The sequence below is a fragment of the Neoarius graeffei genome, chromosome 8, assembly GCF_027579695.1.
Source record: "Neoarius graeffei isolate fNeoGra1 chromosome 8, fNeoGra1.pri, whole genome shotgun sequence".
NCBI classification, from domain to species: domain Eukaryota; kingdom Metazoa; phylum Chordata; class Actinopteri; order Siluriformes; family Ariidae; genus Neoarius; species Neoarius graeffei.
In genome coordinates this window covers 60,575,176-60,597,872 of record NC_083576.1, presented here as the reverse complement: position 1 = coordinate 60,597,872, position 22,697 = coordinate 60,575,176, and positions in this window count along the sequence as shown.

Here is a 22,697-nt window from a genome sequence, read left to right as displayed (position 1 = left end):
CAGCGTATCCGCGTATCTCAATGTTTACACAGCACCGGAGCTGACACGATCTGGATTGAATACGTGGACCCTGGCGGATTCCCGTTTCCCACCTCTGTTTGGATCACGCGCCCCTCCAGTGGCTCCACTGCATGAAGGATGCCAATGCGCAGATCACCCGTTGGTACAGTATCTTGCCCTCCAGCCGTTTAAGTTCGAAGTGGTCCACAGGCCGGGGGCACAGATGGTGGTGGCAGACTTCCTGTCCTGTCCTGTCGGGGGGGTGGGGGGAGTCCACTGCAGGCCGGATGGCTCCCTGGCCTGAGTCGAGCAGCGGGGGCATGGCCAAGCATCAGTTTGTGAATGGAGGGTGGGGCTGGGGAAGGTGAGTGGCCAAGTCATTACACCTGATGTCAATTAATATATGTGTGTGTGTTGCAGTGATGGTGGAGCATTAAAGGAGTGGGAGAGCAGAGAAGAGGTCGCTCCTGACCAGAACACACGTGTGTGACTGTGTGTGAGTGAGCAAAGCTGAAAAGCTAAGAAAATAAGTAAAATTGTGTGTGTGTGAGAACATCAACTCTCGCCTGCTGTGCTTCTGTGCTCCACCCACATCAGGAATCTGTTACAATGGTGACACTTAACCAATAGTGATATTACGTAAACATTTATATATATGTTATTTACCAGCTGGGAGGTCCGTATTGTGAAATACCGTGACCGAGGTCTTGAAAGTACTGAGCGAGGCCCTCTGGGCCGAGGTCAGTATTCAAGGCTGAGGTCACGGTATTTCATGATACGGACCGACCTTAAGCTGGTAAATAATATATTTATTTTTTTCTTTACCAAATTCTAACAGAAACCAAGAGCACCCGAAAGGGAAAACCGAGCCGAGCCGCCATTTTGAATCCTCATTCATGGCTGTAATGCAAATGGCTTCCTCCTCGGTATACAAGTGCACTTCCATGGCAGGAAAAAAAAACTACATTTTGCCGCCAATGTAGTCCCCTATTTATACAAATAGGAGTCATTCAGAATTCAGCCATGTTTTTGCTCGGTGTTAGCAAATTACAGGTTTTAGCTTTCTCCTGAAATGTGTTTTTATTTCTTCTTCCTCAGGGTAGTAAAACTCGCTTTCACTGTGAAGACTGTCGTTATCGCTATCCATGCTGTAAAATTAATGCTGTTCTCCTGAGAAATGCTGGCAAAAATTTATAAGATTTTTGATAATCTTATTAAAAAAAACAGATAAATGTTGACAAATTCTACTATGTATGTTTGTTGTTGTTGTGAACGAGCGAGTCGCCAGAGGTCCGTAACTGGGGTCCATACCATAGGATACGGACCCGCTTGCCAGCCAATCAGAGTGCAGGATTTGGACTGCGAAAAAAATAATGTCATTCATGCAGATGGAGTGCAAGATTACTTTCTCTGGCATGAGCAATTGGAATTTGAGTGACTGAAACCAAGGGAGGATATGAAACGGCTGAGGATCTGAGCCAACTGAAAGCTAGGAGAAACATGATGCTGGTGTTAACCCACATACCTTGGAAAAAGGAAAAAACCAGATTTGAATCACCACTTTCTCCTTTGTTTTACCTTTAATTTGATACAGCAACTAACAATATTGAAGTTTAAAAAAAATGTGGTTGGGGGGACAAAGGAAAAAACTTCAGTAACCTGGCTGATGTCAGTGGGGTGCTGGCTTGATGTAATTATTGCAGGTAAGGGATATCCAACCAAATATGAAGTGTTATTTACTTTAATTTACCTTAAGACAACCTGTTTTGCTCAACTAAAAATCTGGTGGTCTGCCACCACAGGTGATATGTTTGTGACAGTTCATGTAGGTGGGTGGAGCACAGAAGGACGGCAGGCCAGAACTGAGTTCACAAAACTCTCTTTTATTCAGCTTTTCAGCTTTCATAAACACTCTCACACACGTACACACATCAGCCGTCTGGTTCGGGAGAAAGCTCCCTCTTCTCTCGCTCTGTCTCCTTAAATAGGGCGCGGTCACTGGGAAGACACACAAACACATTAATTAACGACAGGTGTAGTGATTCTGCCACTTACCTTCCCTGACTCCGCCCTCCTGTCACAGACCAATGCTTGACCACGCCCCCGCTGCCACATACCCCCACCGCCCGACTCAGACCCCCCCCCTTGACGGGAGAGGAAGTCCGCCATGACCATCTGCACCCCCGGCCTGTGGATCACCTTGAAGTTAAAGGGTTGGAGTGCCAGATACCAACGGGTGATCCGCGCGTTGGCATCCTTCATGCAGTGGAGCCACTGGAAGGGCGCGTGGTCCGAACAAAGGGTGAAAGGGCATCCCAGCAGGTAGTAATGGAGGGCGAGGACCGCCCACTTGATTGCTAGGCACTCTTTCTCAATGGTGCTGTAGCGCCCCTCACGCACCGACAGCTTGTGACTGATGTATAAGACGGGGTGGCGCTCGGCTGGAGCGTTTGACCATCGATTACTCTCACTTGGTCAAACGCATGCCGCAGAGTCTCGTCTCGTGACTGCTCTAATGGGAAATCCGCGAGGGATTCCCCAACAGAGAGAGGAGGGGCCGGCGGCTCCTCACTCTGACACGGAGATGATGTAGATGGTTCTGTGACAGCTGCTCCCGCCAAAGCGACACCGGGACCTCCCCCTGTTAAATGGCAGGACCCACTCTTCACTAAGTGTGTCATTAAATCCTGAAATCCTGGCCAATCAGTCCCCAAAATTATAGAGTGGGTAAGGCGAAGATTAACCGCCGCCTTCACTATAAATTTTTCCCCTCGGAAAAGAATGTGGACCGACACTAAAGGGTAGTTGTGAACATCCCCATGCACACACAACACCTTCACCAATTGTGCTCCCCCCAATGCCTCGTCTTGCACCAGGCTTTGGTGGATTGAGGTCTGATTACAGCCAGAATCCACCAACGCCTGATATGTATCCCCTTGGATACTCACTGGTATGCGATACACTCCGGCCCGATCGGGGGCAGCTCCTACCTTCCCTGACTCCGCCCTCCTGTCACAGACCGATGCTTGACCATGCCCCCGCTGCCACAATGTTCTAAATTGTTTAACACATCTCAATGTAAGTATCAGGAAGTGAAATCTGAAATTCTGATCAATGATCTCATTCATCTTTTGATCTCAAATTCAAATGTCTTCAGTGTCTAGCAAAACCAAAATAAATGGCTTTGCCTGTCCGATATTTCAGAGGGGATGAGGATGAAAATCAGGACCTCTTTGTCAGAGGACACGGTTCTCTCCTGCCCCTGATGGAGGAGCTTATACAGTCATATGAAAAAATAAGTACATCCCATGGAAATTGTGGACATTTCTTGATATATCACTCTCTTTGATACAGTGCCTCCAGATAAAGGTAAAAAAATATACATAAAATTGATATTTTGTAGTCATTTTCATAATTTAAATTTTTTTAAAAATCACTCAAAAAAAGGTAGGTACACCCTTACGTTTATCACATTTTCAAACCCATAAAATTAGAATCAGGTGTTCCAGATTTGGTGCTATTGATTAGGACCTCCTGCAGGTGGAGGTGCAGGTGGAACCCATGTTATTTAAACCTCACATCTAGGGTCTGGTGTTCTCTTTGCTATTGAAGTGTGTCGTGTCATAATGACAAGATCTAAAGAGCTTTCTAAGTACCTCAGGAAAAAAAGGTTCTGGATGCCAGTGAATTTAAAAGGGATTTAAAAAGATCTATAAATTATTAGAAATAAATCATTCCACTGTAAGGAACATCAACAAGTGGCGTAGATTTCAAACAACTGCCAATTTGTCCAGGGCTGGCTGCCCCCAGCAAATTCAGCCCAAGAGCAGACTGTTTGATGCTAAAAGAAGTCTGCAAGGACCCCCAAAATTTCATCACTGGATCTGCAGGTAACTCTTGCAATTGTTGGTGTGAAAGTGCATACGTCTACCATCAGAAAGAGATCGGATAAATTTGACCTGCATGGGAGGCGTGCCAGGAAAAAGCCTTTGCTGTCCAAAAGGAACGATAAAGCAAGACTACAGTTTGCCAATGAACATATAGGCAAAGACCAGGTCTTTTGGAATAATGTGCTCTGGACAGATGAATCAAAGGTAGAGTTGTTTGGCCACAGTAGGCCTCTGCATGCTCTTGCGACAAGGCTTTCGCAGATAGCTTTTTGCAGACAGTTGTAATTTATCGTTGAGCGGGGAGTAATAGGTGTGCGCGATGTTATTCACCGGCACAACACAAGGGGGCGCGAAGTCGCTAGGAGTAGTTGGTGGGTGTGGTTAGTGGAGTGTTTATCCTCCGGTTACTTATAATGACTAGAACTTTTTTTTTTTATAATGACTAGAACTGGAGTCGTATAGATGTACGTACTTCCTCAATCAACCGCTCTTCGTACTGCTCCATCTTCGCTCGTGTTTTTAAAAATGCCGGTCGTGAAAACAAACCAAACCGGGAAAGTAGGGAAGCGGAAGTGCGTGTACAGCGGATGTACAGTGGACCAATCAGAGCCCTCTAGTCTGCGACGCTGTCTGCGAGGCTTCTGCGGTGGTCACAATTTTTGGGAGGTGCGTGCAGAGCGTCTGCGAAGGTGGGGGGGGGCTACGCAGACACTGCGACGCTATCTGCGAGGACTGGGTTGTCAGCATAAATTGGCCTTTAAGAGTACATGTGTGGTGCGGAACAAAGATGGCTTTTCAGGTGAAGAACTCAAACTGTGAAGCATGGGGGTGGAAATGTTATGGTTGGTAGTTGCTTCGCTCCCTCTGGGCCTGAGAAGCTTGCATTCACTGATTCAGCTGTGAATTCTGAATCATATATCAAGGAGTGTTTGAAGATAATGTGAGGCCATCTGTTCAAAAGTTGACATTGAACCGGAGGTGGACCTTTCAACAAGATAATGATCCTAAGCACATGAGCAAATCCACCAAGCAGTGGCTCAAAAAGATGAAATGGAGGGTTATGGAATGGTCTGGTCAAAGCCCAGATTTGAACCCCATTGAAATGTTGTGGGGAGATTTGAAAAGGGCAGTACACGCAAGAAAACCCTCAAACATCTTGCAACTGAAGGAATTTTGCATGGAAGAGTGGTCAAAAATTTCAGTAAGTCGATGTCAGAGACTGTACAATTATACAAAATGCCTACAAGAAGTTATTTCTGTGAAAGTGGGCAATACTAGTTTCTGAAGCCAAGGGTGTATTTACTTTCTCCAGAGAAGAATATTATATCCATTGATACTGAAGTTGAATAAATGACTGAAAGGGCTAATTTTCCTTGTTTTGTTTAAGTAGATCACCTGTATTTGTCAGCACTGTATCAGAAGGGTGAAATGTTTGAGAAAAGTCTACAATTTCCATGGAATGTACTCATTTTTTCACGACTATAAATGATTGGTTAGATACAGCTTATATTTCCTTTTCAAACACAATTGTACAGTATGTTATACTAGAGCTTACAGATTTGAAAAAACACTTCTAATAAATATTTTACAAAAAAAAAATCCTCAAGCAATCACTTGATGCTTATTTGGGGAAAATGTTTGCAGACTTGATTTAGTAAACAGGTTTATTGTCCAAAAAGAGGAATTTGAACTCGCACTGTTGACTCAAGAGTTGCGATAAACCCAATCTACTGTTTTAATAGTGACACTTGACCTATAATGATAGGTCTTGTCCATGGGTGCAGATCCCGGGGGGGGACATGACCCCCCCCCCAATTTCTGAAAAACATGAATTGTCCCCCCCCCAATAAAAATTCCCTAAATTATTCAAAATTGTACAAACAAATGTATTTTCAGACAAATGATTCCCTGTGCAGTACTTTTTGAATGATGTGGCGAGCCTCTACGAAGTTGTGATTTATGGTTGCATGGTATGAGTTGCATACGGGCAAAAAAAATAAAATCACTTTTGTGCCCCCCCCCCCCCCCAAATCCTGACATTGGATCTGCACCCCTGGTCTTCTCTCAAAGCTTGCTCAAACAACTGAAATTATTTCTTTGTTCTAACAACAAAAATTCTTATTCTATGGAAATGCTCTTTTTAATTAGTTATCGTCTTACAAGAATATGCATCAAAGTTATTGACACCCCTAAGAATAAATAATTGCCAGTTGCTCTTTTATGTATATAAAAATCTATAGAATTTTTTTTTCATTCTCAGTCCCCAGGAACTCTTTTGCTCCCTTTAACCATGTAATATTTCTCATGGGTACATGTGTAAAATTCCTGTCATTCATTAGCATGAAAAAACACCAAAGAACTTTAACCAGAAAAGAGAGAAATGGTTGTTCATCCCCAAAAATCAGACAATGGATATTTTTTTAAAAAGCAGCTTTTGATCTCCAATCTGAATGTTACATTTAGCGTAAATATAGTATAAATCAATGCATATTTGCTAGCCAGCTAACTGATGGGATATAAAGTGAGTGTGGCTTTTTCAGTAGGGTGACCAGACATCCCCGTTCTCTGGGGACAGTCCCTGTTTTTGGTGGCCTGTCCCCAGCTGGAGCTGTCCCTGGAAATGTCCCCATTTTTAACCAAAAAACACCGAAAAAAAATCCCAGACCAAAACATCGACCGGATTTCAGCAGACGCCTCGTGTATTGTTTTGTGGGTCACATTAAGAGGGGCTCAGGCCAATAGCAGAGATGTTCTAGAACACCGGTGCAGATTTAAAGGGGGGGGTGCCCCTGTTCCAAAAAAAAAAGTTTTAGTATCCTTGACTTGCAAGTGATGTCAAAGCAAAATAAAAACCCGGATGTCAGCCATGTTGGTGGAGATACAAATGGAGGGTCAAGCCACATTCCATACAAAACATAGTCACGTGTGCGCAACTCTCTGTTTTTCCACTGCTTTAAGCATTCTTTTAGCTATGCCATATCTTTGTGCTATGTATAGTTGTGGTCACAACAGTACTCGTGACCGTGGCATGTTCTGATTTTTTAGAATTCCGTCCGTGATTCTGAAAGAGGGCGAGGAAACTCTGAGGCTTAGTACGGAGAGGAGAGGAGATGAGCATGGCTGAACAACATCGGCAGGGCTGATCTAACGGAGGCTAAAACCAAAACAGCTCGTGTTTTGCAGCAATCATTTTATCTCAGGTGAGATTCAAAAGATATCATATCATGGAAGAATTTTATTTCATGTTGCTAAAATTTTTTTGCTATGAAATGAGCGTTCTCTTGTCGTGGTTCACATGTGTATTACCATTTCGCTTCTAGGAGCACCAGCAAAATTATACTGTATGATAGAAACAATCCAGACTGGGCACCCACTCAGAAAATGGGTTATGTTTCATCCAAGGTCAGACTTGATTCTTCAGCAGCCAAACCAGATAGAACGCAATATCTAAGTACTTGATGGTCAGTAGAAGCGTCTTATCTTCAGAAAAGTCTGACTTTTTTAAAATAATATGGGTCAAAACCATACATATCTATCTTCACTTTGTATCGAATCTTTGCTCGACCGTTCAAATCATGTAATACTGAGAAAATTTAGCATTGTTTACAGACACACTTTCAGTGGCTGCCATCCTAGGTGTTTTGTATATCCACCATCATGTCAGATGCTCATGACGTAGCACATTTTGATCACGTGGTTACAAGTCATATATTGCAGATACCGTGATATGCCCACCATTTTTATTTAATTTTTTTTATTTTTAAATTCATAAGGCCCCCGTCACACTTATTCAGAATTAGCAGGAATCAAGCAGAACCAGCATTCTTACAGCTTTGTAAGAATGCCGTTCAAATACTTAGAATGTGCTTCGAACCCGCCTCGAATGATTCTTGCACATTCCGGGTATATTAGCTTTTGAATGCAGTTCAAATGTAGTTGGAACACAGTAGGAATACCTAGAATGCTGTTAGAATGCAGTAAGAATGTTAAGAATGCACTTCGAATGCTGTACAAGCGCGGTTCGATTGCTGCCCGAATACCACTCGAAGTCTGGTCGGAAGGTGCCTCGAATGCTGTACGAATTCACCTCAAATGCAGTCAGAACGCTCCTAGAATAGCCGCCGAATATGTTTTGAACGTCTAAGAATTCAGCTCGAATACTTAGAATGTACTTTGAATATCCCGGAACATGCAAAGAATTTTCATTCCGACGGCATTCCGGCACATTCGGGACATTCTGGCAGGATTTGAAGTGGTTTGCCATCTTGATTTTTCCCTCAAACGCAATCAGAATGTTTAGAATGCTGTATTAAATGCAGTTAGAATACACTTCGAATGTCGTTCGATATTTCTCCTCTTCGAATGCACCTCAAATGTTTTGAGCACGAGCAAAACATTCGGGCCGGCCACAAGAATTGGCCCGGGTGTTTGGAATGCACTCAGAATGCATTCAGAATTTTTAGAATGCACTTCGAATATCCCGGAATATACGAAGAATTTTCATTCCAATGGCATTCTGGCTCATTCCGCCTCTAAACAAAATAAACTGTTATGTGGGATTGAGCTGAAGTTTTTATGCTATAAATTTATATTTAATAGTAGGACATATACAGTAGGGGCGGCACGGTGGTGTAGTGGTTAGCGCTGTCGCCTCACAGCAAGAAGGTCCGGGTTCGAGCCCCGGGGCCGGCGAGGGCCTTTCTGTGTGGAGTTTGCACATTCTCTCCGTGTCCACGTGGGTTTCCTCCGGGTGCTCCGGTTTCCCCCGCAGTCCAAAGACATGCAGGTTAGGTTAACTGGTGACTTTAAATTGACCGTAGGTGTGAATGTGAGTGTGAATGGTTGTCTGTGTCTATGTGTCAGCCCTGTGATGACCTGGCGACTTGTCCAGGGTGTACCCCGCCTTTCGCCCGTAGTCAGCTGGGATAGGCTCCAGCTTGCCTGCGACCCTGTAGAACAGGATAAAGCGGCTACAGATAATGAGATGAGATGAGTAGGACATATAGTTTAGGTTTTTCGCTCGTGACACGAATGCAGTGAAAAGCAAGCTGGGCGAGTTCTGTTGGATTTTAACGGGGTGTGGGAACTTAGTGCATCAACATAACATGCTGTATTTCCAGACTGCGCTGTAGACTACATGTAAAGGATGTGCACCAACCTTTTATGTTTATGGTATCGTTAACACACATGCTCACAAGCCAGAATGATAAGATGCTGCAGCAGGTTTACTGCGTACACACGTGTTGGCCGTTTTGAAGTGAGCCTCACTTTGATTTTTACGACAGCAGCTGGATAGGTCTGTGAAAGATGTTGATTTTTGCAACGGCTCTGAAAAAATCTGCTTGAAATCCCCCAGGTCTTGGGAACTAAGACTTATTATAGGACTTGTTCACATGTAACTCACACAATCTTATAGTTATCTCAGTCTGTTAGACTCAGGAGCTCAGATTGCAGTTAGTGACTTTGTATTATAGACATGCAACTCTTGCAGTCTTTGTTTACAGTTATCTCGGTATTAAGCTCTGTTTTAAGTGGCCACTTACATTACCTCAATTTCCCTGGGTATATTCACTGTCTTACAGTCAAGCCGGAAAGTCTGCACACCCCTTTCACCATCTCCATGTTTTATTACGTTACAGACTTATTCTACAATAGATTGAGTTTATTTTTTTGCCTCAAACATCTACGCACAATCGCCGATAATTATGCAGTGAAAACAGGTTTTTAGAAATTGTGCAATTTTATTTTACTGACAAAAATAGGTTATTTATGGGTTACATATCTGTACACACCCTTAGCCTAATACTTGGTTGATGCACCTTTGGCAGCAATTACAGCTTCAAGGCATCTTGGAAAAGAAGCTATGAGCTTGGCACACTTGTTTCTGGACATTTTTGCCCATTCCTCTTGGCATATCCTTGCAAGCTCCGTCAGGTTGGATGGGGAGCATCAGTACACAGCCATTTTCAGCTCCTTCCACAGATGTTCAATTGGATTCAGGTCTGGGCTCTGGCTGGGCCACTCAAGGACATTCACAGACTTTCTCTGAAGCCACTCCTTCGTTCTCTGGGCTGTGTGCTTCGGGTCGTTGTCATGTTGGAAGGTAAACCTTCGCCCCAGTCTGAGGTCCAGAGCGCTCTGGAGCAGGTTTTCTTCAAGGATCTCGGTGTACTTAGCTGCATTCATCTTTCCCTCTATCAGGACTAGTCGCCCCGTTCCTGTTGCTGAAAAACATCCCCACATCATGATGCTGCCACCGCCATACTTCACTGTAGGGATGAGCGATGCCTGGTTTCCTCCAGACATGACGCTTGGTATTCAGGCTAAAAAGTTAAATTTTGGTTTCATCAGACCAGAGAATCTGGTTTCTCATGGTTTGAGAGTCCTCTAGGTGCCTTTTGGCAAACTCCAAGCGGGCGGTCATGTGCCTTTTACTAAGGAGTGGCTTCTGTCTGGCCACTCTACCATAAAGGCCTGATTTGTGGAGTGCTGCCTGGATGGTTGATCTTCTGAAAGGTTCTCCCATCTCCACAAGGATACGCTGGAGCTCTGTCAGAGTGACCATTGGGTTACTGTTCACCTCCCTGGCCAAGGCCCGTCTTCCCTGATCACTCAGTTTGGCCGGGCAGCCAGGTCTAAGAAGATTCTTGGTGGTTCCAAACTTTTTCCATTTATGAATGATGGTGGCCACTGTGCTCTTTGAGACCTGTAAAGCTGCAGCAATTTTTTTGTACCCTTCTCCAGACCTATGTCTTGACACAATCCTGTTTCTGAGGTCTGTAGATAATTCCTTTGACCCCATGGCTCGGAGTTTGCTCTGACATGCACTGTCAACTGTGGGACCTTATATAGGCAGGTGTTGGCAATCCCCAATCATGCCCAATCAATTGAATTTATCACAGGTGGATTCCAATTAAGTTGTAGATACATCTTAAGCAGTATCAGTGGAAACAAAATGCACCTCAGTTCACTTTTGGGTGTCATATCAAAGGGTGTGCACACTTGTGTACATATGATATTTTACATTTTGATTTTTAATAAATTAGCACAAATGTCTAAAAGCATGCTTTCACTTTGTCATTATAGGCTACTTTGTGTAGAATTTTGTGACAAAAAATGAACTCAATCTATTGTAGAATAAGTCTGTAACATAATAAAATGTGGAGAAGGTGAAGGGGTGTGCAGATTTTCCGGCTTGACTGTATATGTGCATTGAATGTCCTGAGCAGGAGCTCAGATTGCAGTTGCTGAAATAGTAATAATGTATTGATATAAGGTGTTTTGTGGTCCGTGTACTACACTGTAGTGTGTCATGTGGTAATGCATTATATGACAGTACAACTTTCATAAATATGACCATATATCAGTTGTAATTATGTTCTGTGCATAGACCTGTAACTCTGACAGTATCATTTTCAGTGACTAATAAAATGGTTTTGATAGTTCCTACTTTTAAAACATTTTTTGATATGGTCATTTTCTTTCAGAGACTTCATTTACAGCATGTCTCTGACAGCTCAAAATGCATCTCCGGGCATTTAAAAACTGACGCGCTTCCAGGGGCCTTTGGCGGCTCCCAGACACCTGACCTTACTGGGTTGACGCCCCCCCCTTCCCATTTTCCTGGATCCACCCCGAAACAACTCTGGTGATAGCCTTCCCAGTAGTTTGATTGGTGGAGCTGAGGAACAACATACATAAATATAAAATGTACAGGAATTACAGGGTATAGAATGGTATAATTATATGATAGATATTTATAGTATGTACAATGTGCAATTGGAATGAACTATAGTGCAATGGTATGATATATAAATATTTGCAGTATATACAAAACATGGTATGAATAAACAGTAGTGCAAATAGTGATAGTGAAGTCAGTTCAAGTCAATTCAGTTTGTTGGGGGAGGGGGAGTTGGTGAGTGTGTGTGTGGAGGGGGAGACCATGGGGGGGAGGGGGTCGGAGTTCAGCAGTGAGACAGCTGAAGGAAAAAAACTGTTCCTGAACCTGGTGGTTTTGGTCTGAAAGCTCCTGTAGCGCCTTCCAGAGGGCAGGAGAGTGAACAGTTTGTGTGCTGGATGGCAGGAGTCTTTGTTGACGTTTATGGCTCTCCTGAGACATCGCTTCCTGTAGACGTCCTTAATAGCAGGAAGTGAGACTCCCATGACACGCTGGGTGATCTTCACCACCCTCTGCAGTGCCTTCCGGTCCGAGACAGAGCAGTTCCCATACCAGACTGTAATACAGTTGGTTAGGATGCTCTCGATGGTACAGCGGTAGAAGTTCACCAGGATGTCTGAAGAGAGGTGGTTTTTCTTCAGAGTCCTCAAGAAAAAGAGACCCTGGCGAGCCTTCTTGACCAAGTTGGAGCAGTTGGTTGTCCAGGTTAGGTCCTGCGAGATGTGGATCCCCAGGAATTTGAAGCTGGTCACACACTCTGCACCATTGATGTGGATGTGTGTGTGTGTGTGTGTGTGTGTGTGTGTGTGTGTGTGTGTGTGTGTGTGTGTGTGTGTGTGTGTGTGTGTCAGTATTCCTCCTGAAGTCCACGATGAGCTCCTTGGTCTTATTGGTGTTGAGCAGCAAGTTGTTCTCGCTGTACCACACAGCTAGGTGGCCCACCTCCTCCCTGTAGGCTGACTCATCATTGTCCTTGATGAGGCCTATCACACTTTAAATGTGTAAGCTACATTTTGTGATGTTGTATATGACATAACATTGTACTGTACTGAGATGTAGAGGTTGACCTAACCAACCGTAGCCTACTGCAGCCAATGCTAGCAGGAGAAAGCTCAGTACAGCGCCAATCACTCAGCTGAAGTTGTTGCTAGATGTAGCATTGCTGTAACAGAAATCCAGCTGAGGTAAAATTGTAACAGTTCAACGGCATAAGCTAACTTGCACACAAATTGATGTGTTATCCCACAGAGTAGCTGGCTATGTAAAGCTGTAGGCTTGTGGTAATGTTACCAAAGCGTCAGTAATTTGTATAATTTGTTGTAACGTGTAGCGGACTACACATTTTGATTAAGGCTACTCATTTAGGCTCGGTCATCAATTCAGCTATGGCTACAATTTAGGCTATGGGAGATCAGGAATCCTTTGTATCCTTAATAATGTTACCAGACCTTGAAATTGCTTGGATTGACGTAAACTCATCTCATCTCATTATCTCTAGCTGCTTTATCCTGTTCTACAGGGTCGCAGGCAAGCTGGAGCCTATCCCAGCTGACTATGGGCGAAAGGCAGGGTACACCCTGGACAAGTCGCCAGGTCATCACAGGGCTGACACATAGACACAGACAACCATTCACACCTACAGTCAATTTAGAGCCACCAATTAGCCTAACCTGCATGCCCTTGGACTGTGGGGGAAACCGGAGCACCCGGAGGAAACCCATGCGGACACAGGGAGAACATGCAAACTCCACACAGAAAGGCCCTCGCTGGCTGCTGGGCTCGAACCCAGGACCTTCTTGCTGTGAGGCAACAGTGCTAACCATTACATCACTGTGCCGCCCCATAGTAAATAATTTATTTTTAAAACCAGGTGCTTTCATCGTAGTAAATAATATGTATAATTTTTTCTTTACAAAATTCTAACAAAATGAGGACACGTGAAAGGAAATCCGTATTTGGAACAAACCTGCTACAAACTTGTCAGAAGCCTATGAATCTGGAGAGAACCTTTGACATTTTCCTTTGATGACCAGCAGAAGCAGATTTATAGGCATCTAGACTTTTCAGGTTTTTGTGCCCGCTGAGTTGAGCCACATAATTCTCCGCAATCTCAGCGTCCATCAGACAGAAGATACAGGTTTTCCTGATGGAATGGTTGCTTACATTGCCTGGCAAACCTGCAGCTTTAGCAGCGTTCAGAATAAACTTCTCGATCACGTTTTTGCCCAGGGCTCCATTGCTGAACTAAATCTGCGAGTTTTCCTTTCTCTTATGGTTAATCACCAGAAAAACCAGGGATTCTGGATTCTTTGCTGCTTCTGGCTGGCGGCTGGCGAATGCTTTATAGATGTTAACTGGGCAGCGATGATTACCAGTTGCTTGGGCAGTGGGATAGAAGGCTCGCCGGGGTCCTTTGCCATGGCGTGTCTTACTTCCTCGCTCAGCTTGCCACACAAGGACTTCCCGTTTCATATATGAAACTAGACATAGACTAAACACTCATATATAATATACACGCACGCACACACACACACACACACACACACACACACACACACACACACACACACACACAAATTGGTTCAAATAACACACACACACAAATTGGTTCAAATAAACAAACAGTCAAGGGCACCTGAGGTATAGCAGGTAAACATGAAATAAGCAGTATAAACAAACTAGCAGCTGTTAAGATGAGGTAGTGCAGAATAGTGCAAATGAGTGAGGTAAAGTAAGATGTGCGGTCCCTGAGTTCAGTGTGTTAATGAACGATGAGATGTGTGTGTGTTTGGGGGGGGGGGGGGACTGTGAGGATGACATGTCAGATGCTGAAGGGGGGGCAGGGGTGTGTGCAAGCAGAATCTGTGGGGCAGAGGGGGGAGGAAGGGCAGAACAGGGAGGGAGTTGAGCCTCCTGACTGCCTGGTGAGAAAAACTGTTCTTGAGCCTGCTGGTTTTGGCCCGGAGACTCCACAGTCTCCTCCTCGATGGCAAGAGGCTGTGAAATGGGTGGATGGGGTCACCTGCAATCCTGATGGCTTTGCGGGTGAGGCGGGAGTTATAAATATCCATTAGAGAAGGGAGAGAGACACCAATGATCCTCTCAGCTGCTCTCACGATGCGCTGCAGAGTCTTGCAGCAGGACACGGTGCAGGTGCCGTACCACACGGTGATGCAGCTGGTCAGAATGTTCTCGATGGTGCCTCTGTAGAAAGTGTGCATGATGGGGGCCGGGGCTCTTGCTCTCCTCAGTTTGCGGAGGAGGTACAGACGCTGTTGGGCTTTTTTGGCCAGTGATGCGGTGTTGTTGCTCCAGGACAGGTCTTCAGAGATGTGCACACCCAGAAACTTGGTGCTACTCATCCTCTCCACTGCAGCACCGTCGATAGATAGTGGAGCATGCTGGGTGTGCTCTCTCCTGAAGTCCACAACAATCTCCTTCGTCTTCTCTACGTTCAGACGGAGATTGTTGTCCTTGCACCACATGGCCAAGCGGCTCACCTCACTCCTGTAGATTGTCTCATCGCCATTGTTGATGAGACCCACCACAGTAGTGTCATCCGCAAACTTCATCTCATCTCATCTCATCTCATCTCATCTCATCTCATCTCATTATCTCTAGCCGCTTTATCCTTCTACAGGGTCGCAGGCAAGCTGGAGCCTATCCCAGCTGACTATGGGCGAAAGGCGGGGTACACCCTGGACAAGTCGCCAGGTCATCACAGGGCTGACACATAGACACAGACAACCATTCACACCTACGGTCAATTTAGAGTCACCAGTTAACCTAACCTGCATGTCTTTGGACTGTGGGGGAAACTGGAGCACCCAGAGGAAACCCACGCGGACACGGGGAGAACATGCAAACTCCGCACAGAAAGGCCCTCGCCGGCCCCGGGGCTCGAACCCAGGACCTTCTTGCTGTGAGGCGACAGTGCTAACCACTACACCACCGTGCCGCCCCATCCGCAAACTTAATGAAGAGATTTGAGCTGGATGTTGGTGTGCAGTCGTGGGTCAGCAGAGTGAAAAGGAGGGGGCTTAGCACACATCCTTGGGGGGGGCCCCCGTGTTCAGTGTGATGGTGCTGGAGGAGTTGCTGCCGACCCGTACAGTCTGTGGTCTCCCTGTCAGGAAGTCCAGCAGCCAGTTGTACAGGGAGGTGTTGAGTCCCAGCTGGTCCAGTTTGTGAATGAGCTGCTGAGGAATGATTGTGTTGAATGCTGAGCTAAAGTCTATGAACAGCGTTCTGACATATGAGTCTTTTGTCTACAGGTGGGTGAGGGCTGAGTGGAGGGCAGTGGAGATGGCATCATCGGTCGAACGGTTGGACTGATATGCAAACTGGAAAGGGTCCAGGGCGGGGGGGAGGGCAGACTTGATATGCCGCATGACTAGCCGCTCGAAGCACTTCATGAGGATGGGAGTGAGTGCAACAGGGCGGTAGTCATTGAAGCAGGAGGGAGACAGCTTCTTTGGGACCGGGATGATGGTGGTGGTTTTGAGGCATGTGGGGACAACAGCCTGGCTCAATGAGATGTTGAAGATGTCTGTAAAGATATCTGTGAGCTCCTCGGCACAGTCTCTCAGGACACAACCAGGAATGTTATCAGGACCCGGGGCTTTTCGTGCATTTGTCGTCCTGAGAGCTCTCCTCATGCTGTCTGGGGACAGTGTCAACACCTGGTCGCCGGGAGGTGGTGGGGTCTTCTGTGCCGTGGTGCTGTTGTCTGCCTCAAAGTGAGCAAAGAAGTCGTTCAACTGATTCAGCAGAGACGTGGAGTTGTCACAGGTCTGCGGCGAGGGCTTGTAGTCTGTGATGGTCTGAATCCCCCGCCACAGGTTCCTGGTGTTTCTGCTGTCGTTGAAATGGTCAGCAATGTGCCTGGAATACTGTCTCTTGGCCACCCTGATGCCTCATGACAGATTGGCCCTAGCTGTCCTCAGGCCCACCTTGTCCCCAGCTCTGAAGGCGGAGTTCGAAGCCCACAGGAGCCTATGGACTTCCCCTGTCAGCCATGGCTTCTGATTGGCCCGAATGGAGATGGTTCTGGTGACCGTGACATCGTCCATGCACTTCCTCATGTAGGCAGTGACGGTCTCCGTGTACTCCTGAAGATCTGTGATGTTCCTGTAGGTGGCCGCCTGTCTGAACATGCTCCAGTCAGTGGTGGAAAAACAGTCCTGGAGTGTCTCTGAGGACCCCTCTGGCCACACACATATCTGTTTTGTAGCTGGTTTGGTGACTTTAACCAGTGGCCTGTATGCTGGCATTAGCATAACAGTGGAGTGATCTGAGGCCCCAAGGTGGGGGAGGAGTAGGGCTTTGTAGGCATCATTATGCATGGTGTAAACATTGTCCCAGAGTATTGTTTCCACGTGTGGGAAAGTTGATATGTCCATATAGTTTTGGAAACACGCTTTTGGGGTTTGCATGATTGAAATCCCCAGCCAGGATGAGGAAAGCATCTGGGTGGGCTGTCTGCTGCTCACTGATGTGCTGATAGAGTTCATTCAGTGCTTCACTTCTGTTATTGGAGCCGGGAGGGATGTATAATGCTACCAGCAATATGGCTGTAAATTCCCTCGGCAGGTAGAATGGCCGGCACTTAATAATCAAACTCCACCAGAGGTGAGCAGCATTTGCAGACCACAACAGCATCACAGCCCCAGGCATCACTGAGGTAAACACAGAGTCTTCCCCCCCTCAACTAGTGCTCTGTCTGACCGGTAGCATGTTAGCCAGGCTAGCTGAATGGCACAGTCTGGGACGCTGTCATTAAGCCATGTTTCCACAAACACAAGGACACAGCACTCACTCACAGACTTAAAAGATGAGCAGAGCAGGCGGACATAATCCAGCTTGTTGTCCAGCGAGCGTATGTTGGCCAGAGTGATGGTAGGGATAGCCGGCCGGTGAAGGCTAGCCGCTAGCCTAGCTCAGATACCTCCGCGCTTGCCTCTCTTCTGCTTCCGCATGTTCCGCCTGCGGCGCTTCCACTGCGGGCTGGATGCGGGAGTGGGGGTCGGTGGTTGAGCAGGGCTCCGGAGCAAACCGTAGCCGCATAGCACTTCCACGTCCGCTGGATTTATATCCGTGAATATAGTTCTGCGGATGTCGAACAGAAACTCACGGGAGTATGTGCGCCTTGAGACTGATGGACACGACAAAGACGAACAGATACACACTGTTAAAACACAAAAACACTGTTCTGTCGGGACAGAGAGAAGCCGCTGCGTGTGTGCACACCGCCATCTTGGTATCATGATTGCTTTAGGACTGAATTAAGTAAGGTTAATTAGAACTCCTGTATGCATGGCTCCATAGACGAGAGGTGGAATGGTTGGAAGGCTAAGTTCCTAAACGTAGCTAAAAACACTATTCCCAACAAGAACATTAAGGTTACAGCTGCACGTAAGCCCTGGGTCACCTCTGAGCTATTGGAGGCAATCGGACACAAAACTGAACTGTATAACACTTTTAAGTCATCTCCATCAAACGAAAACTGGAAAAGCTACGTTAAGGCCAAAAATCGCCTGACTAAAGACCTTCGCTAAGCTGAGGCCGAACACTACGCCACCGTAAGCGAGAGACTGAAATCCACTGAAGGTGCTCATCAGTTCTGGTCAGTACTCAAACAAACAACCGGGAAGGGTAAGACTGGTATCCCAGCACTCTCTGCTAACAGCTCAGTGGTGGCTAAGGACAAGGACAAGGCTGAACTGTTCAACACTATCTTTGTCAATGTCACAAGGGAAGCTACCCACCCTGACAGTATCAGACTTCCTATGTTTACCAACGAAGAACTCAATATAATTGTAGTATCAGTGGAGGAAGTCCAAGGTGTCCTACAAGGACTTCGTTCCAACAAGGCTCCTGGTCCTGACGGGATATCCAACAGATTGCTTAAGGAGGCAGCACCAGTCATCTGCACCTCCCTGTGTGATCTGTTCAACTTTTCACTCTCAACAGGCCAGTTCCCAGCAGAGTGGAAACAGTGCAATGTTTCACCAGTGTATAAGAAGGGTGATCGCACTGATCCCTCCAACTACAGGCCCATTGCCCTACTTCCTACAGTTCCCAAGGTCCTGGAGAGACTTGTTCATAATCATCTCTACACCTACCTTATGAACAACAACCTGATTAACATCAACCAGTCAGGCTTCAAGAAAGGGGACGGAACAGTACTGCAGCTTATACGGCTAGCAGATGAATGGGCTAAGTCCATTGATGATGATCCTAACATTTCCTGTACTGCTGCTGTATTTCTAGATGTTCGTCGAGCATTCGACACCATGTGGCATGATGGTCTCACCTATAAACTCTCCCGTTACGGAGTCAAGGGATCCCTTAACAAGTGGTTTGCAGATTATCTCACGGGCCGACAGCAACGAGTTGTGATTAATGGTGTAGCATCTTCTTGGGGGCGCACACAGGCAGGTGTACCACAAGGAAGTATTTTGGGACCACTACTATTCCTTGTGTTTATCAATGATATAAAAGACCTACCTTGTTCCTCCAACATCGACTGCTTCACTGACGACACGTCGCTATCCAAGTCTGGACCAACAGCCCAGGAAGTGGCCAACACAACAAACATCAACCTTCAGCTTGTTTCCACTTGGTTCTTTGACTGGGGCCTGCTGCTCCATCCGGACAAATGCAAGGTCCTGTGCATTAAGTCCCCTCAGAGTAAAGTACAGCTCCCCCCTATCTACATTGCAAGACAGATAGTCGAACAAGTGCTGTTCTATACCCACCTGGGCACCACCATCCACCAGACCTTACGTTGGGCTGAACACATCCAGACCATATCCAACAAGGCCAGGAGAACTCTGGGATTCCTGTGGAAACATCGAGGCAAGCTATCCCGGGAGGCAATAGAGATGGCGTACAACATAATGATTCGACCAAAATTGGAGTACGCTTCTGTACTGCTAGGGGACTTTGCTTCTTCATCCAGTAAGATGTTGGAGCGTGTCCACTACCAAGCTGCCTGCCTTGTCACCGGAGCCGCGAAACGTACACCCTAGAGCGTCGTTATGCAGGAGCTCGGATGGGACAGCCTATCAACCAGAAGACACTTCCACTCCATGGTTCTCATGTATAAACTGGTAAATGGCTTATTTCCCCTTCACCTCCAACCACTGATACCCATCACACGAGGAGAGCAAAGAGTCACACGTTTAGAGTTTCACAACTCTACGCACCTCCACTTACCTCGCTGTAGGACCCAGACATACAAGTCCAGCTTCATTCCTTACGCATCCCGACTTTGGAACGAACTGCCCCAGTCAGTAAAACAAGCCCGCAGCATAAGTGTGTTCAAGCAGAGACTGTCGAACTGGAATGCCTGATAGATATTTTAGACTATTGGAGATATTTTAGATTGTATTTAATGTTTATCTAGCATTTTTGGAGAATCCTGTGTATTAATGTTATGTCTATGACTTTGTGTGTGGGTCACAACGCCAGCATTAGCTGCCTGTGCCTTATGAGTATTGTATTGTCTTGCAAGCTTAATAAAAGAAAGAAAGATATGAAACGACTGAGGATCTGAGCCAAATGAAAGCTATGGGAAATGTGCCTTCATCGTCAATCAACATACCTTGAAAAAAGGAAGAAACCAGATTTTAATCACCACTTTCTCCTTTATGTTACCTTTAATGTGATACAGCAACCAACAGTATTTTAGTCAAAGAAAAAAATTGGGGTGGGGACTTCAGTAACCTGGTTGATGTCAGTGGCTGTGGCAGCGGGGACATGTCTATTAACCTGTGTCTCTGTGTGTCTTTCAGACAGTCAAGAACAAGAGAGAGAGAGAGAGAGAGAGAGAGAGAGAGTGAGCTGTGTTCCCCAACGCAAATGGTGTCTCTGTGTCTGTGTGTGGTTCAATATTTGTTGGAATGAGGGGGTCTCTGTGGCATTGGCATTGGTAGTTCCAGAGAAGGCGGAGCTGGGGCCGGAGATAAAAACAACCAAAACCACAACCTGAACCGCTCCAGTCCCTTGTGGAGACCACCTTTCACCGGCCTAACTCACAGAGGTAGCCATTTTCTGACGTGTTCTCACCCCTTTCCAACCACACCTACGTCATAGAACACCACACTGAAATGCCCCCAGGGTGGTGGTGTGATGATATCTACTTGCCCAATTTGACCCTCTGGTATAGCACCACCATTTGGACCTGGACAGTAATGATTCCATTGCCTAAAAACTTTGGCTCATAAAATTTGGTACTCCCATCAGTCCTGGCCACCGCTACTCAGGGATAGAGGCTTGACCCCAGGTGTGTCCATTGGACTCCATAGCGCCCCCACGTCATTGAGACTTCTGCCCGGTATATAGTTTCACCTATCATTGTCAAAATTGGTAGGTGTATGGGTGATAACAATTAAGATGAACAAAACTGAAATGGATTTGTGATATCTTGCATGATGTTGAAACAGCGAACCAATAAATTTGTATGTTTCGCCATGCAAACAGGAAGTGTGTCATAAATTCAACATGCATTGCCTGATAGAGCTAAAACCTCACAGGTTATACATCAGGGTTCTGATGATATCCCCATGCCCAAAGTGAGCCTCCCGTGTAGCGCCATTTGGACCTGGACAGTAATGATTCCATTGCTGAAAAACTGACTTGAAATTTGGTACACGCATCAGTCCTGGCCACTGCTACTCAGGGATAGAGGCTTGGCCCTGGGTACAATGCCCTATTGTTTTCGCCGTGTTCTCATGCACGAGGGCCCTTTATCGCCACTAGCGGCTATATTTCACTTTATTTTCTGTCCTCTGTCTACCAAATGCTGGCGTGGTCTATTGCGTGCGAGCTCCTCATTAGCAAAACTTCATTTTGAACTGTAATGAATCAAAAGCAAGCTTTCTGGCACCCCAACGTTGCCGTGACAAGCAGCTGATCAATGTCGAGCTTTCATACAGTGTAGCTGACATGATTTGAAGGTCAAGGCCATAAAGCTGCTACGAGTACACAAACACAGTAAAAAGTGTAAAAGAACATAAAAATAACTACTGATAACCATAAGAAAGAAAAGGTCTTGGAAAATAGGAAATCCACTAGCATTGTTGGTTGAGGAACTTTGAAAAGTAACTGGCGCCAAGCTGATCACAGCTGGATTTTGTGCCAGGTGCTGGCCATTAATGAAACCCCTGAGTGGGCATGTGCCATCCTTGACTGCCATGCAATGGAGTATTAAGGCATCTCCTTCCCTCTACTAGCCTGGGGTGGTGCCTTGAGCAAGTACTAGTAACCCCTCGCTCCTCCTGGTCAGGGTTACGACCGAAGACTGGACTCAGCAGACTGCGTGGAGGAATCCACCACCTGGTGGTTGAACAGGCAGGAAGGCCACCCAGCAAAGTGTTTGTGGAGCACGATCAGGGCATAGTGCAACACGTTGAACACTGTTGGCCGTCCACTGCATTCTGGCCTAGCTCCAGCCGTCTTGAGTCTGTCTTGCCCCTGGACCTAATTAGGTCAGGCCAAGAGAGGGGGGCTGACTGCTGCACAGCTCTCCCTTGCTCTAATCCAAGTCACGACTTCAAATTCAAGTCCTGTGGTGATGGGCAAGTGCTGAAGCAGCAGGTGCGGAAACACTGGAAGCTGTAGTCACAAACCTGCACACAGGCAGCCCAGGGCATAGGGTTGCTCTCTGCTGGAACAAAGCAGCAGCAGAGTTCGGCAGCCCCTTGGGTGTCTGAGCAGCCCTGTTTAGAATTCCACAATTCCAAGGCATCCACAAATGCAAGTTAAAACCGTATATAAACAATATCCAGAAACCCCGCTGCCTACTCTGGGCCTGAGCTCTTTTACGATGGACTGAGGTGAAATGGAAAACTGTCCTGTGTAGTGCTGTCAAAGTTAACGCGATAATAACGCGTTAACGGGATCTCAGTTTAACTCGATTAAAAAAAATAGTGCTGTTAACGCAAATTCTAATTTGGCCCTGCGAGTCACCCGTAGTTCCTGTTGAGGCTTGTCGCGCGCTGCTTCAATAAGAGTACGTGTGAGTGATGGAGAAAGGCATAAACATCCTCGCCGCCATATTGGATGGGGCAAAGTGGAGATTCTTCAACCGTCTAATAAAGATGCCTCATTCCTGTGCTGCG